The sequence below is a fragment of the Panthera uncia genome (genome assembly GCF_023721935.1).
Source record: "Panthera uncia isolate 11264 chromosome B2 unlocalized genomic scaffold, Puncia_PCG_1.0 HiC_scaffold_24, whole genome shotgun sequence".
Taxonomy (NCBI): Eukaryota; Metazoa; Chordata; class Mammalia; order Carnivora; family Felidae; genus Panthera; species Panthera uncia.
In genome coordinates, this window is record NW_026057580.1 from 33,608,865 (window position 1) to 33,625,649 (window position 16,785).

Genomic DNA, 16,785 nt, shown 5'->3' on the forward strand with positions numbered 1-16,785 from the left:
TAATAGTAGCCACCTATAATAGGGTAACTCTGAAGATTAAATGAGAGGACACATTAGAAAAATGTGAATTAGAAATTTTAAAAAAATAGAAAAAAAGAGGACACTCTTAGCAAAATGACTGGCCCATATTAAGTACTATTAATTATTATTAAATTCAATAGAGATTGGTAATTTTCTGAAGGTGGGAGAGTCAGAGAGAGAGAAGATAAAGATATGCCTAAGTTTCAAGATTAGACAATCATAGTACCATCCCAATCATCCACAAGGAGAACACAGAAAAGATTATACAAGTTTTCTTAGAAAGGATCCATTCTGAACATTTTAATATTGAGCTGTCTTTTGGCATTTAGGTCAAGGTGTTCTGTGGATATCAAGAGCTCAGGAGAGCAGTCAGGGCTAAAGGCAGATGTTGATATCTTTAATGTGAGCTTGAAGACATGGATGTGGGTAAGATCTCCTTTCTGATGCACAAAATGAGAGAAGAAAAGGAGGAGAGCTGAACCTGTAGAATATCCTCATTATGGCGGAGCAGAGAACTGAGGTCCATGACAAGCGACCAGTGGAAAATAAAGAGGAGGGGAAGAATAAACGATTGAGCAAAAGGCATGAGGACTTCGGAGAGCCTGTGGGCAGGAGCATGGATGAGCAGCCTAGCTTTCGTCAATAGGAGGATACTCTTTCTACTGTAAGAGAAAGAAAACTGTAATGATGTATGTGGAAGCAGATAAGTTTGTAGGTGACAGTTAGTAAAGCTGAAGGGTTCCTCACCAGTGCTTTGGTTTTGTCTGTAAAGTAAGAGCAAGTCCATCTGTAGCCAAATACAGGAAGGTGGTGCAGAGCAAGGTTAAGAATAAGTGATGATAGGAGAGTGGCCAGAGATGCCCCTCCCCCTCCCCTAAGAGAAGACCACAGTGAGGACACAGCAGACACTGAGTGAAAAGCATGAATTAGAGTATTGCATATCGAAAAAAAAATTCACAGGATTTTTCCCCCCGAAGCTTTTCCAGTGTTCTGAACACAGAAACAAGATGGTTAGATAGATCCAGGATGGAGAATTTGAGGTAAGATGTGGCCTGCAAGGTTTGTAACATGGCTGCTTTTGCCATAAAACAAAGTAGGAAATAATTAAATTTGTTCCATTTCAAGATTCACCTGGCAGGATAGTGTTGGCTTATGGTATAGAATACCTGTACCCTGCTTCAAGAGCCTATTATCTATGGAAAGGACTTTAATCCTATAATAAAATCTCTCATAGCATAAATGAACAGTATTTCCTAGAATTTTTAAAAACTAATAAGAAGGAAGTTTAAATATGCTGATTAACGTGCAAGCCGGTTATTGGAAAAGGAAGGCATAGTTGAAATATTATTGTTTTAATACCCTTTCAGCTATCTGAAAGATTCCATTTTATATAGCAAGTTCTATAAAGCACAAGGCTTAGTCAGAGAAACATCAGTCTCATACCTGACTTTTCATACTTAGTATAAAAGTCTGGGAAATTTTTTTATCCTCCATCTGATTATGGTTTGAAATTGTACCTCCAGAAAAACAGGCATTTTAGAATCAATTACTTCAAGCAGTTCATGTAGATAAATGCATTTTTAGTTCAATTTTAGCATTCAGTAGTTTGTAGCAAATTGTTTTGAGTGTAAATAGGCAATCCCTTCTTTGATCATTTCAAGATATAATTTATTAACTACCTCAAACTTTATTCACAAAACAGCATCATGGTGTAAGATTGTTAGGGAAGCTTGGCAACAAGTAGAATCTGTTCTTGCCTTTTTTCCAAAGGGTCAGTTGTCAATATAAAAAATATGTTGAAGAAAAGGTCAATCAATGAGGGACAAGGCAACGTATTGAAGGGTAATTAATCAAACTGAGGCAAACATAAAAAAGAGAATGCAGAATAGTGACAAGGAAAAAATTAATATAAAAATAGTAAGGTGCATGTTATGAACCAAAATTACAAGGCAAATTCTTCAGAATAAACAAACTCTAAACAATGAGTCTATGAGGAGCTGCCATAGGGCTTTAGTTTCTCATGCACTTGCACTAACTCTGAAAAGGTAATGATAATTAGTAACCCACTTTCCCCCTTCTTTGACTTTCTATCTCAAAACAAAGCAGGTCAACGAACAAACGTTAAAAAGCTAAAGGCCATGTGAGAAAGAGCTCATGATAAGACAACAGAGGTGCTCTGTGTCTAAAGGAAGAAAAGGGAAATGCAGTTCTTAAAATCAGATAGACTGTGAAGATAATAAAACAATTAGAACTGATAAAGAACTTTATTCCTTAACACTTTTCATTATGGTATTGTTTGTGTGGTATATATGTGTATTACTACTTCCACTATTCTCTTTCCATAATCATCTAGGTCAGATGTGGATATAAATGATTTTCAGAAGTGTATTCTTGGTATATACCATATCACACACACAAAAAAAACCAATGGCTCTCTAATAACTAGCCACATACATGGCATTTCTACCCATAATAGTAGAATAAATAATAATGACTTTCTTTTTTTTTTTTTTAAGTTTATTTATTTATTTATTTTGAGAGAGAGTCAGTGGGAGAGGAGCAGAAAGGGAGGGAGAGAGACAATCTCAAGCAGGCTCCATGATGTCACCCCATTTTGTGGGGTTCGAACCCACAAAACTGTGAGATCATGACCTGAGCCAAGACCAAGAATCAGACCCTTTAACCGATGGAGCCACCCAGGCACCCCAATAATAGTAACAACTTTCTTTTTTTTTTTTTTCAACGTTTTTTATTTATTTTTGGGACAGAGAGAGACAGAGCATGAACGGGGGAGGGGCAGAGAGAGAGGGAGACACAGAATCGGAAACAGGCTCCAGGCTCCGAGCCATCAGCCCAGAGCCTGACGCGGGGCTCGAACTCATGGACCGCGAGATCGTGACCTGGCTGAAGTCGGACGCTTAACCGACTGCGCCACCCAGGCGCCCCTAGTAACAACTTTCTAACTGAACTAATGTAAAATATGACATAGATGCATTTTATATTCTACAATAACCCATTCATCTTTACTACTTAGATTTTTTTTCTAATTACCAATACTTTTGTTTTTCTGAAACCTATGCAATCAGTTCTTTGTCAATTCTTTACTAGTATCATTTGAATTTAAGAAAGTTGCATTGCAAAAAAAATATAGTTTACAATTATATTTGAGGATGAGATCACTAAAAATCTAATGATGCTTATGAAAACCTGGGAAATAGTTGACTCATATTTGCTTTCATGACCTTATTAGATGCCTAGTAAACTAAGCTGATTCCTAAAGCTCCCTTCCTACTTATTCTCAACTTCCATTATACATGCTATTTTAATAAATTATTTAGTTTCTATTGTTCTGAGTTCTTAGAGTTTTCCACATCACAATTCTCTGGTTTCCAGTGTGTTATTTCCTGTCATGAGATTTTTTAAAGTAGTTTGTTTTTATTGTTGTTTTTCAAAAAGAGGCAGGCTGACCAAGGGTGCTTAAGGATATTTCACAATGCTAGTTCTTTCCTGCATACACACACACACACACACACACACATACACACGCCCACACCCACAAGTAAGTACACACACATACACTTCTATATACGTGCACTTTTCTTACAAAGAGCTGGACATCAGTCACAATTCCTCACACTGTTGAGTTACAGTGGCTTACTCTGTAGATACTGGGTAAAGAAGCAAAGAAAACAGGTAGACTTGCCCCTCAGCTTGATAGCCTCACTCCTCCTGGCACACCAGTCATCCTTCCTACAAGTTATATCCTGTCTATAGACAGACTGGCCCAACAACAAAGTTGTATCTGTTAAAGTGAAACATGCCCAAAAAGGTGTGTGTTGGAGAAGAGGGGCATGGGGAAGGGGAGTGAGTTGAAACAGGAAAGCGGATTCTAGAAAGAGATAATATCCAACCCATCAAAATTTTATATATATTAAGTCAGGCAAATCCTTGTGATTATTTTTACTTACATTTTGCTCTAGAAGATAGCAATATTAGCATATTCTAGAAAAGATCAACTTTAGTAAAACATCATTAAGTGAGAGACATATAATTAAATGTTATAGAGAAAAAAAATTTTTGAGTCTATTTCATACATTTAAGTTTAATGAAGTCCCAAAAATATAGAACCGCTACCTGCACACATTAAGTAAACACCAGCTGGGTAACTGGGTGGGGTTGAAAAAGAGGCACTCGATTATTTTAGATTGTTCATTCCTTATATACATTTGGTTTTATGTGTGAGAGTGTTTGTCACCCTGATTCAGAATGCAATGATTTTTAATAGTACTTGTGTCATCATTTTTTCTAAGCCTGCTGAATAATTTATTGTGGAAGAGCTAAAAAGGTGCTCTAATTTGCTAGTATTTCAAAGAATTTATTTCCTCAGAGAAAGAACTGGAAAGATTGGTTCCAAATTTAAAATATCAAATCTGGTAGTTTAGCACTCAAAAATGAGTAGTTACATGGAGTTACCAGTGATACTTTAAAATTCATATTCTGGCTATACGTACAGGGTTTTTCTGGGCAAAATCATAGTAAGTATACCAAAGTGAGATAACAGTCTTCATTCCAAAATGTTCCCCCAAATAACTTCTGAACCATATGGTAGAAATTTAAAACAGATGACTAAATTTGCTGTCATCTTTGATTATTGTCAATAATAAAACCAACAGAGAGAGCTAGACTTTAAACACTAATACCTTATAAATATGAACTTACATGAAACTATAGAAATACTCTCTCAAAATACTCTTTTTCAAAAAAAAAAAAAAGGCAAAACCAGAGATGAAGGGAAGAAACAAATATTGAGTAACACTAATTGCCAGCCAGACACTGGGATAGATCTTTTACATACCTTAGATCATTTAACAGTATAGTTAGATAGGAAATGTTCTACAGCAGAGGTGTTTAGTTTTTTTCTAAGCTAGCGTAACTCTTGACTCACATGTTAATAATGCAAAGATTATTCATGCTGCCCTATGTTTCTCTTGCACAAGATTTTCTTTCTTTTAAAAGTTCTATTTTTTGATTCATCATCTGCCCCAGGCTGTCTCCAAAAGATTGGTTTAATACCCTAATGAGTCATGTTCCTCTTCCCAGTCAACTGAGCAGAATATCAAAGCTTCTTTATCTTTCTGGGTGGATACAAAGTCATTAAGCATAAGTATGTCCTTTGCCAATAAACTCGTGGGTTGGGTTCAGTTATTAACTTGGTGAGCCTCCACCCAGCAAACTATTCTAGGAAATAATTTGATGAGTGAGGTGTTTTATATTCATATTTCAGCAAACCAGTAATCTCCCTAAGTACTGCTGCTGAAGGCTGAATGCCCCGGAAAGTTTGCCATCCCATCTCCATTAGTGCACAACCACCGAGTTTGACAGACGAAAAGGTGCGTTGTCAACAGAATCATTTTTTGTTTTCTTTTAAACGGCATTCCCTTGCTTGTTATAAAGATCAGTAAATCTTTGTTCGTTTCGACTTTGATGAGGCTATGAGCTGTTGTAAAGCACAGAGCTGCATCCTAACTTAGGGAGTATGGAAGTGGGAAATTGGAAGTGAGAGTCAATGATGATCAAATATGGCCCCAAACTGAGAAGTTCCTCCTCCACCTAGAAGAAAAACAGCACTGGGAGCATATACCCTTCTTTCCACTAAGAGAAGAGATTAGATTCACTGGTATGTTTTCTGTATAGCAGCCTGTGGTGTGACAATGGCAAATGATACAACTTCTGTGCCACTCCTCCCTCCAACCAAACATACACTTGATACAAAGGAGAGCCTGAAGGGGTGGAGGGTAGGTAGGTGAGGCCTTGAGGGGACATAGCAAGTTGGGCACCTCCATTTTCATGAGATCAAATACAATCAGTTCTAATCTACTTGGGAGCTGAGTACACTCTTAGTTCATAAAACACCATAAGCAATATTTCATTTCCTAAATGCAAGGACATAAAGGAAATTTAATTTTTTTAGGGAAAAACTCTCCTGAAATCAAATGAGTTAATTTTGTATTGAATTCTTACCATGAAGTTGGTGCTGAGCCAACCAAGCTCCTTACATGCTTTTTTTTTGCTCACAAAAAGCTTACCATAAGTCCATAAAATAGCCATTATTTCATCATTTCAAAAATGAAAAAACTTAAGACAGTAACTTGCCCAGAAGTCCACAGTTGAGCCAAAAATTAAGCCAAAGTTTTGTTTGTTTCTTTTTAAGAGCCAGAATTACTTTTTTTAATTTTTAAAATATTTTTATTTATTTTTGAGAGAGAGACAGAGCAAGTGGGAGAGAGGCAGAGAGACACACACACAAAATATCTGAAGCAGGCTCCAGGCTCTGAGCTGTCAGCACAGAGCCTGATGAGAGGCTCAAACTCACAAGCTGTGAGAGCATGACCTGAGCAGAAGTTGGACATTCAACCAACTGAGCCATCCAGGCACCCCAAGAGCCAGAATTATTGACAAGTATATTATATTGCCCATATAGTAACCAAATAAAACTAATGTAACTAGCATGCAGTTATATTATAATTAGTTTATATTATGTTATAATTAGTCTTATAATTAGTTTGTATTATGTTTATAACTTGTTTTGATATAAAAATTTTACAATTTTTATTTTTAAAAATCACAAGATGATGAAGTTTTCAAAGTAAACATTGTACAACAATGAAAAATAACTATAAAAAATGGCTAAAATTCCTACTATAAACAGCATCAAGATTCACTTTCAAAAGCAGTGATCCCACTGAAAACCACAAAGGGGGAAAAAAAAGACAAAATAAACAGAGATTTGACACAGGTGGGTTGTAAGGCTCAGGTGTTCTTCTTTATACTTCTCTCTATATTTTTATGTATGTTTAAAATATTTTACATAGAAATATGTTCATAAAAACCAGATCATTACTTATGCAGAACTTCCTCATTCTGTATTCTGGCCATAATCCTTTCCTTGACTATTCCCCAGGTAACCTGTGCTCTGACTTTGTGTCTACATCACAGGCATAACCAAAAATAATTAAAAAAAAGAATATATATGAGGCAAAAACCTATCTTAAGTAATAAGAAAATATAAAAAGACGCTAGGGACAGATGATTTGTAAATTCTTTTAAAATCCCATGCAATATAACAACAAAAACAACAACAAAGCTTCCAAATTAATTTTACAAATTTAGTACAAACCTAATACCAACAGATGAAAAATACAAAGAGAAGGCAGGAAAGGGCATAGGGGAAGAAGGGAGACACTAAGAGAAATTTAAAAGAAAATAAATTAAAAACAATATATTTATGAATATAGATGGAGACAAATGTTAAATAAAATTATGGCAAATTTAATTAAAAAGTACATTGAAAAAAATCAACCCCCACCAAAGAAATTTTACTCTCATGAAATGGAAGGAAAAGAGTACCTAATATATATAAATATACACATGCACACACACATATACACACACAATGGAATCTTTCTCAACCATAGAAAAGAATGAAATCTTGTCATTTGCGATGACATGGATGGAGCTAGAAAGTATTATGCTAAGCAAAATAAGTCATTCAGAGAAAGACAAATACCATATGATTTCGCTCATAGGTAGAATTTTTCTTTTTTAATGTTTATGTATTTATTTTGAGAGAGAGAGAGAGAGGGAGGGGTTGGGGCAGAGAGAGAGAGAGAGAGAGAATCCCAAGTAGGCTCCATGCTTAGCATGAAGCCCACCGTGGGGCTCAATCTCACAACCATGAGACCTTGACCTGAATTGAAATTGAGTTGAACGCTTAACTCAGGCACCCCTCATATGTGGAATTTAAGAAACAAAACAGATGAACACAGGGGAAAAAAAAGAGAGACAAACCAGGAAACAAATTCTTAACTATAGAGAACAAACTGAGGGGTTCTGGAGGGGAGGTGGGCAGGGGAATAGGGTAAATGGTTGATGGGTATTAAAGAGGGCACTTATTGTGATGATCACTGGGTGTTATATGTAAGTGTTGAATCACTAAATTCTACACCTAAACTAATATCACACTGTATGTTAATAAACTTGAAAAAGAAAAAAAAGAGGTACCTAATAAATCTAAATAAAAACTTGAAAAGAAAAAGAGGGGGGTAGCTAATAAATTTAACACTAATTCTTGATTTTTTTAAACATCCACAGTAAACTAGAAGTAGATGGATATTTCCCGAACATGATTTTAAAAATATTATCTGTTGTATTAGTTAAGGGAACACTAGTTGCTGCAAGAGATAAACCCTAAAATCTCTGTGGTTCAATAAAATATGTTTATTTCTTATTCCTAAGATGTCCAAACACGGGCAATGTCAAAGCAGGTGAAGAAAGGTGGTTTTAGGAGGGTAGTGTGTAGATGTACTGTCCACGTGATCATTCAGAGATTTAGGCTAATGGAGCCCCTGCCAACTTCATTACATGACCTCAGAGGCTACCTTGAGAACTGACATCTAATCAGCAAACAGGGAGCAAGAGAAGATCATACATGAGATATTTGTGACATGCATTATGTCAAGAAGTGGCACCCATCACTTCCACTAGCATCCTGCTAATTAGGGCTGACTCACATGGTTGCTTCTAACTGCAAAGAAGTCTGGAATGTGTTCTATTTGTGTGCCAGGAGAAGGGAGAAACAGGTTTGCATAGCTAGCCAGCTTCTGCCAAGTTTATCCTCCTGGTCATCATATAGCCTTTCACTCTTCTTCCAACATGGAGTTATGTATCTTCTTCCCAAGAGAAACAGTTCAAAAGCCCATACAGTCACTGAATCTGACCTAGAATCAATGATCTCCAAGAGATGTTCTTTCTCTATCTGGTAATGGTGTGGTCTGAGAGTCCAGCAACCTATAAACTAAAATGATAAATTACCTGCCCATTTCCCTCACACACATATGTCACTCCATAAAAAGGGAGTCCTACTTTCCATATTCAACTCCTTTTTGTCTTTTATCCTCATCCTATTCTTGGTATTTGGAAATACTCTTGTCTAAGTAACAACCTCAGTCTCTACTTGATAACAAGTTGTAGTTTTCATCTCTCAAAAGCTGCCTCGAGCCACCCTATTTAAACGCTCTTTCTGATTCCATTTTCTCCACCTGCCCTTTTGCTCCTTCTGCTGCTATTATTCCCATCCCTGATGCAGAGTTTATAAGCCTTTATAAGCCTTGCTAAGAAATCTGCACTTGACCCTAGATAGCTACCAAAGAATTTTAATCATAAGCATGATAACATAATAAAATTTGCATTTTAGGAAAATCACTCAGCAGTAGGGAGAATGGTTTGAATGAACATAAACTGAAGCAGAAGACATTCAGAGTAAGCTAGAAGAACGAAGAAGAAGAAGGAGGAGGAGGAGGAGGAGGGGGTAAAGGGGGAGGGGGAGGGGAAAGGGGAGAGGAAGAAGGAGGGAGAGGGGAAAGAAGAAGAAAAGAAGGAGGGCTAATTTGGGGCCTTGTTATTATCAGTGAAATAAAATACAATTTTAGAAAAATTACTGTATCTAAGAGACCTTGAACATATCAGCTCAGGAATATTAAAGCTCCTTCATTTGTCTTGTAGAAATAGAGAAAATGATGAGCTAAATAATATCTTCATTTAAAATTAAAAATCATTGGGGCGCCTGGGTGGCTCAGTTGGTTGGGTGACTGACTTCGCTCAGGTCATGATCTCACAGTTTGTGAGTTGGAGCCCCCGCGTCGGGCTCTGTTCTGACAGCTCAGACCCTGGAGCCTGTTTTGGATTCTGTGTCTCCTCCTCTCTCTACCCCTCCCCTGCTCACACTCTGTGTCTCTCTGTCTCTCAATAATAAATAAACGTTAAAAAAATTAAAATAAAATTAAATTAAAAATCATCTAACATTGAATTTTATACTCACCCTGAATGTAAGAAAGATAGACTATTAGTTTGTTTACAAAGGATTCATTAACTAATTTCAAGCAGCATTAATTTTATTACCCTATTATTTTACTGTGTCTAGCAAGTCTAAAAATAATGGATTAACTCTTTAAGGATTAACAAAAGGTGAGTTCTATTTGAATTTTTTTCTTAGAGGCCCAGAATTCTAAATTAATATTATCTTACCATGCATTGTGAATAAATTGTTTCATTGAATAAGATAAGGTATGTGAAAGCATAAACATAAAGTACAACATTTATTGAAGTCTTCTTTGTACAAGGCACGATACCAAGATAGAAAGAAGAGAAAAATATGTATTCTATCTTAAAGGAACGTTTATACTAACATATATACCAAAAAAAACCCTCAATGTAAGATGAATATCTTCCTATGCCAGAAAAGTACATAGGAAGCATTTGTGATTGCCCTGTAAATACAATCACTTTGGCCAGAAAAAATAAATCAGATTCCAAACCGAGGATTTATAAGTAACTGAACAGATCAAAGTAGGCCCCAAATCTACCCTATCCCCGTTCTACTTAAAGAAATATCCTAAGAAAACATCAAAGCCTAATGAAAGGAATGAAAGCAGTAAGTGGAGTACAACTGACAATGTTATTGACACAGGAGAATCATGGATTTTGAAGCGTAGGACATTAGCATCTTGCTCACAGTACAGAAGTAGAAACTGAGGGCTAGGGTGGTTACATGGCTAGCCCAGATTCACACAGTTTTTCAAATCTGAAGATGTAATGTAGCAATAGTCTTTTTGTTTTACCAAATTGACAGGTAGAAGAATAGTCCTCCTGGACAAAACTCAATATTTATGCAGTAGGTATTTTCTGCATTTAGATGTAATCCAGTGCAAACCTTTTCCAGTTTATGAAAGTATCTTAAGAGAAAGGAGATTTTCAGAAAGAATATCTTCAATCTTTAATCTCTTCTACTTTCCTATCCCAATGCTGTGGTAAGGACAATCTAAAGCAAAAATTATCTAGGAAACTGAAGACCCCCTTTATGCTAAGACACTAGAAAACCCTGTGGCATCAACATTCTTGTCTTAGTCTATTTGGGCTGTTACAAAATATACTATAGACTAGATGGCTTATAAACAACATAAATTTATTTCTCATAGTTCTAAAGGCTAGAAGTCCAAGATCAAGGTGCCAGCACATTCATTGCCTGGTGAGGACCTACATCTTCGTTCACAGATGGCACTTTTTCACTACATCTGCCCATTGCAGAAAGAGAAAAGGAGGTTTTGGGGGCTACTTTTAAAAGGGCACCAATCCTATTCATGAGGGCAGAGCCCTCTATGATAAAACATCGTAGAGTACTCATAAGGGCTGTGCCTCATATTGGGGAAAAATTAGTCATAAACTAAATTCTGCTCTTATATCCCCCAACAAAGCATAAAAGCAAAACTTGAAAGGATCAAACTGGCTTCAAATAACTTAGTTACACTCCAAGACAAGCTCAAGAATATTTACAGGAACACAAAACTATTTGAAGCCCAACAAAGTAAAATTTACAATGTTGGCAATCAAATAAAAAATTATCAGGAATTAAAACAATCAGAAAAACACAATCCATCATAAGGAGAAAAATCAATCCATTGAAATTGACCCAGAGATGATACAGATAACAAGACACAGATTATTAGGACATTAAGGCATAACTGAATTCATATACTCAAGAAACTAGAGGAAATATTGAACATGTTAAATAAAGATATGAACAATATAAAAATTATGCCAAATAATTTCCCTATCCTACATTAGAAAACCACAATGTGTGAAATGAAAAATACACTGGAAATGATTAACAGCAGAGTAGACATATAGAAGGAAATATTGCTGAACTTGAAGACATAGCAATAGGAACTATCCAAAATGAAACAAAGAGGGGGGAAAACTGAAGAAAAATTTAAAAAGAACACAAATAAGCTGTGGGACTACTGTAAGACATCTAAAATATGTGTAATGATGGTTCCCCTCAGAAAGGAAAGAATGGTAGAGAAGACTATTTGAATAATGGTCAAAAGTACTCAAAAATTTGATGAAAAATGTAAATTCATAGATCCATGAACACAACAAACCTGAAGCACAAAAACAAAAAAAAAATGAAGAAAATTACACCAAAACACGTCATGATCAAATTGCTTAAAATCAGGAATGAAGAAAGGATGGGAGCAGGGGAAGGCATATGACACAATCAGGAACACCAATAAGGATAACTGCAGATTTCTTGTTGGAAATAATGCAAGTGAGAAGACAGTATAGCAGCAACTTAAAACACTAAGAGGAAAAAAATGTCAGTCTACAATTCCATACGTATGAATAAACAAAATGAAGTGAAGATGTTTTCAGACATACAAAGCAGAAAGTATGCATCACCAGCATACCTGCATTAAAAGAAATGTTAGAAGAAGAACTAGGAATGATAACAGATGAAAATTTAGATCAACACAAAAACTTGAAGAGCGCTAGAAATGACAACTATGTGGGTAAATACAAAAGATCTCTCTAATTATTTAAATTAAAAAATAATTGACTGTCTAAAACAAAATAATAATTCATTATAAGGTTTATAACACATGTAGAAATACATGTAAAATGTAAAATGTATGACAATAACCCAAAGCCTGAGAGGCTTTGCAAAGTTTTTACACTACATGCAAAGTGGTATAATATCCCTTAAAAGTAAATGGTAATAACCTAAAAATGTATATGATAACCCTTAAACTCTGAAATATTATAAATAAAGAGCAGTAGCTAATAAGCCAAAAAAAAGATAAAATGTAATCTTTAAAAAAAATTAATACAAAATAAGACAAAAAATAAGAAAAAAGGACAAAGAACAGAAGGCACAAATAAAACACCAACAGCAAGATAGTAGATTTAAACCCAACCATGTCAGTAACTACACTAAATGCAAATGATCTAAACATTCCAATTAAAAGACAGATTGTCAGTTTGGATTAAAAAAGCAAGGCATATCTATATGATGCATGCCTTCAAGAAGCCCACGTTAAATATAAAGACACATATAGGTTAAAAGTAAAATGATGAAAAACGATTTACCATCATGAGTTAAAAGAAAGAAAATTGGAATGTTGGTATTAATATGAGACAAAGTAGATTTCACAGCAAAAAAAAAAAAAAAAAAATCACCAGGATAAATGAGGGCCATTTCATAATGATAAAGGGATAAATTTCCTTAAAAAGACATAATGATCCTAAACATATATACACTTAATAAAAGGACTCAAAATACATGATAGTTTTTGAGACCTTTTATTAAGTGTATATATGTTTATATATCAATATAGGATGAAATATCAAATCCATAATTATAATCAGAAATTTCAACACCCAACTCTCAATAATTGATAGAACACATAGAAATCAGTAAGGGTATAGAATATTTTAACAATACTACCAATCAACCTGACATAAGTGACATTTCTAGAATATTGCACTTAACAGAAGAATACCTTTTGTTTTCAAATGTGCACAGAATATTTATGAAAATCACCCGTATTCTGAACCATTTAAAAAATGCCAACAAATTTTAAAGGACTCAAGTAATACAAAATATATTCTCTGAGCACAAATACAATTATAAATCAATAAGAGAAATATCTCTAAAATATCCTCAAATATTTTAAAACTAAATATCATACTTTTAAATATGTCATGGGGCTCATGAAATTAGAAATTAGACAGTATTTTGAACAGAATGAAAATGAAAACAAACATGACAAGGTTTGTAGGATTTGGCTAAGGCAGTACTTAAAAAAAAATTTCAAGTATACTACCAACACTTATATAGAAAAGAATAAATGTGTCAATCAACAGCCTGAGTTAAGAAATTAAAACAAGAACAACAAAACCCAAAGCAAGAAAAAAAAAAGGAAATAATAAAGACCAGAGTGGAAATTAATGATGTAGAAAACAGAAGAACAATAGATAATATCAGTGAAAACAAAGCTGATTCTTGGTAAAGATTAATAAAATTGACAAACTTCAAGTCAAACTGATCAGGGAAAAAGAGAAGACAATTATAGCAGTATCAAGAATGAGAGGGGTAACATCACTAAAGGCTCTACATTTATCTAAAAAGATCATAAGGGAGTAGTATAAAAAACATTATGCCAAAAAATGTGATAACTTAATGAAATGGACAAATTTTTCCTGAAAGACACAAACTATCAGAGCTCATTCAAGAAAAATAGTAACCACAATGCATTATATCTACAAAATAAATTAAATTTGTAATTAAAATTTCTTTCACAAAGAAAACCTCAAACCCAGACTGAGAGTAACGTAAACCCGTGAGCATATATTTTCTTCAAGAAGTTTCTATAAATAGAATCACCCATAAGCTAACCATTTACTCAGCTCCCAGATCACTTTAGGTTGCATTTGTTTCTAAATACTTTGGGGGTGGTGGGGTGTGGGGAATGGTTTAGGTAGCTTTTAAAGACATAATGGAAATAATGAATGAGATTCATATTTCCAAATACAAAGCTTTCCTTTTTCTGTACCCAAGATAAATTTGGCAACTGCTACATATTTAAATAAATTTAAAGATAAATAAATTTGGTAGTTGACCATGAAAGAAATAAAGCATAATGATAACTTTAATATAGAAAAATGATTTATTATAGTCCCCCCAACCCATCTGCTGCATTCCCATCAATATTCCCAATGTAAAATCTAAGAAGTGGAGAGTTTTTCTGCTGAAGAGATTTTAAAACATATGAGTTAATTTTGCATTCCCTGTGGAGGTCTGCAAATTGACATAGGAGATTAGAGTTGTATATTTTGTTTATTAAGAGGGTTTAAACACTGATTTTGGATGCTTCTTGTTATAAATTGATCTATCAATCTATCATTACTTCTCGTTACTCCTGCCAGTGACAGGGACAATCAGAAATGGGTACCTTTTGTGTGTGTGTGTAAAAGATCTTTGTAATAATCAATTTCACAACATCCTCATGAAGCAGCTTTTTATTATGATACCTTACAGATCAGGAAGCTAGAAAAGGAAGTTATGCAAATGTGTAAGGTAATTTATATTAGAAAGACATTTTGAAGTTTTGACTATGTGCTTAATCTGTGAAGTTACTAATATGGCTGTGAGGCCCTGGGCTTAAGTAAATGCAGTGAGGAGGAGGGTAATAGAAACTAGAAGGTTGGGAGAAAAATGGAGCTATGTGTGATTGGGGAAAGCGGAGCAGGATGAGTCTAGTTTGAGATATGTTGAGTAAGAGAAGTCAGCAATATGTGTGATGATGTCTGATATGTGACAAGGTCTGATATGAAGCAGAGGTTATCTGACTGGAGTTGGCTTAAAGATCAGTATTCAAGATAAGAATGCCTGAGTCATTAGAAGATTGAGATTCTTGCCCTAATATGTTTGCTATCACAGATCAAATAGTAACTAATATAAATATTATTTTTAAAGAAAACAAGGTAAGCTTCAAGCATATAAGGAGGAGAATAATTCAGAAATCATTTCATTACTGTTACTTGATACTAGATAATTATGCTTCACAGGAATGATTCCGTGGGATGGTAGTGGGAGGAATGTCTTCTGTCTGACAGATTCTCTCTGAATGATCCAAGCAGACACTCTGTCTGGAAATCCAGATAATCTGAGTTGCAACTCCAAAGTCACTGCTTGACCGCTCCTTTCACACTGTATAGCAAAAGCTTTTCTGCAGTATAATATGTGGCTATCAGTTTTTTTTCTGTAATATCATTGTTAAAAACTACTGTATAAGCATTTTAAAAACTATTTATAGACCCAAATATTTTTTCCTTGAATATATTCACTTCTAACTCAGAAGAATATACAATAAAAAGGCTTCTTTCCTCCATTCACCAAGCACTCCAGGCTCCAAGTTTCCCTCTCAGGAGCAACCAACATTATAAGTTAAAAAAAAAGGGGGGGGGCACCTGGGTGGCTCACTCAGTTAAGCATCCAACTCTTGTTTTCCGCTCAGGTCATGATCTTGTGGTTTCATGGGTTTGAGCCCCGCATTGGGTTCTGCACCGGCTGTGCACCCGGCAGAGCCTGCTTGGGATTCCCTCTCCCCCTCTCTCTCTTCCCCTCCCCCACTCACACTGTCTCTGTCTCTCTCAAAAAAACTTTAAAAATAAAAAAAATATATTTAAAAAGAGAAGAAGAAACTTCTTTTTTTTGATGGTTTGCTATTACGTTACAGGAAGAAAAAATTGGTAATTGAGTTTTATATGGTGGTTCTTCCAGAAAGATCATGGCTATTAAGTCATGAAATAATGTTACAATATTAAGTTATGAACTAATACATTTGTCTTTCTAGTTTGTAGCTGTTCATAACCATGAAGGAAGCTCTGTAATAAAACTTTGTTTTGCCCCATTTCATATTGTTAAAATTCTATAACTTTAAAAATTACCCTTGAGTACTGTTGCCACTCCCTCAAGTTGCACATGATTAAATCTATATACAGAGAAAAGACTGCCCCAAAAGGGGGGTTAGTATATTATATTAGTTATTGTATATTGTATATTATATATATTTATATATATATAATTATATATTAATATCTTATATTATAAATAGAATAATAAATATTCTATTTATTAGAGAATACTCAAATTCTTACCAAACATAAATATATATATATATATGTATATATATATATATATATACATATATATATATAAAGGAAGTTAGAATTCCCTGTATAAAATCCCCAAAAGAACCATATTCCTGGAAAAAGATGGAATAATTTTGACTATATTTTTTTAATTAAAAAATTTTTTTAATTTTTTTTAACGTTTATTTATTTTTGAGACAGAGAGAGACAGAGCAT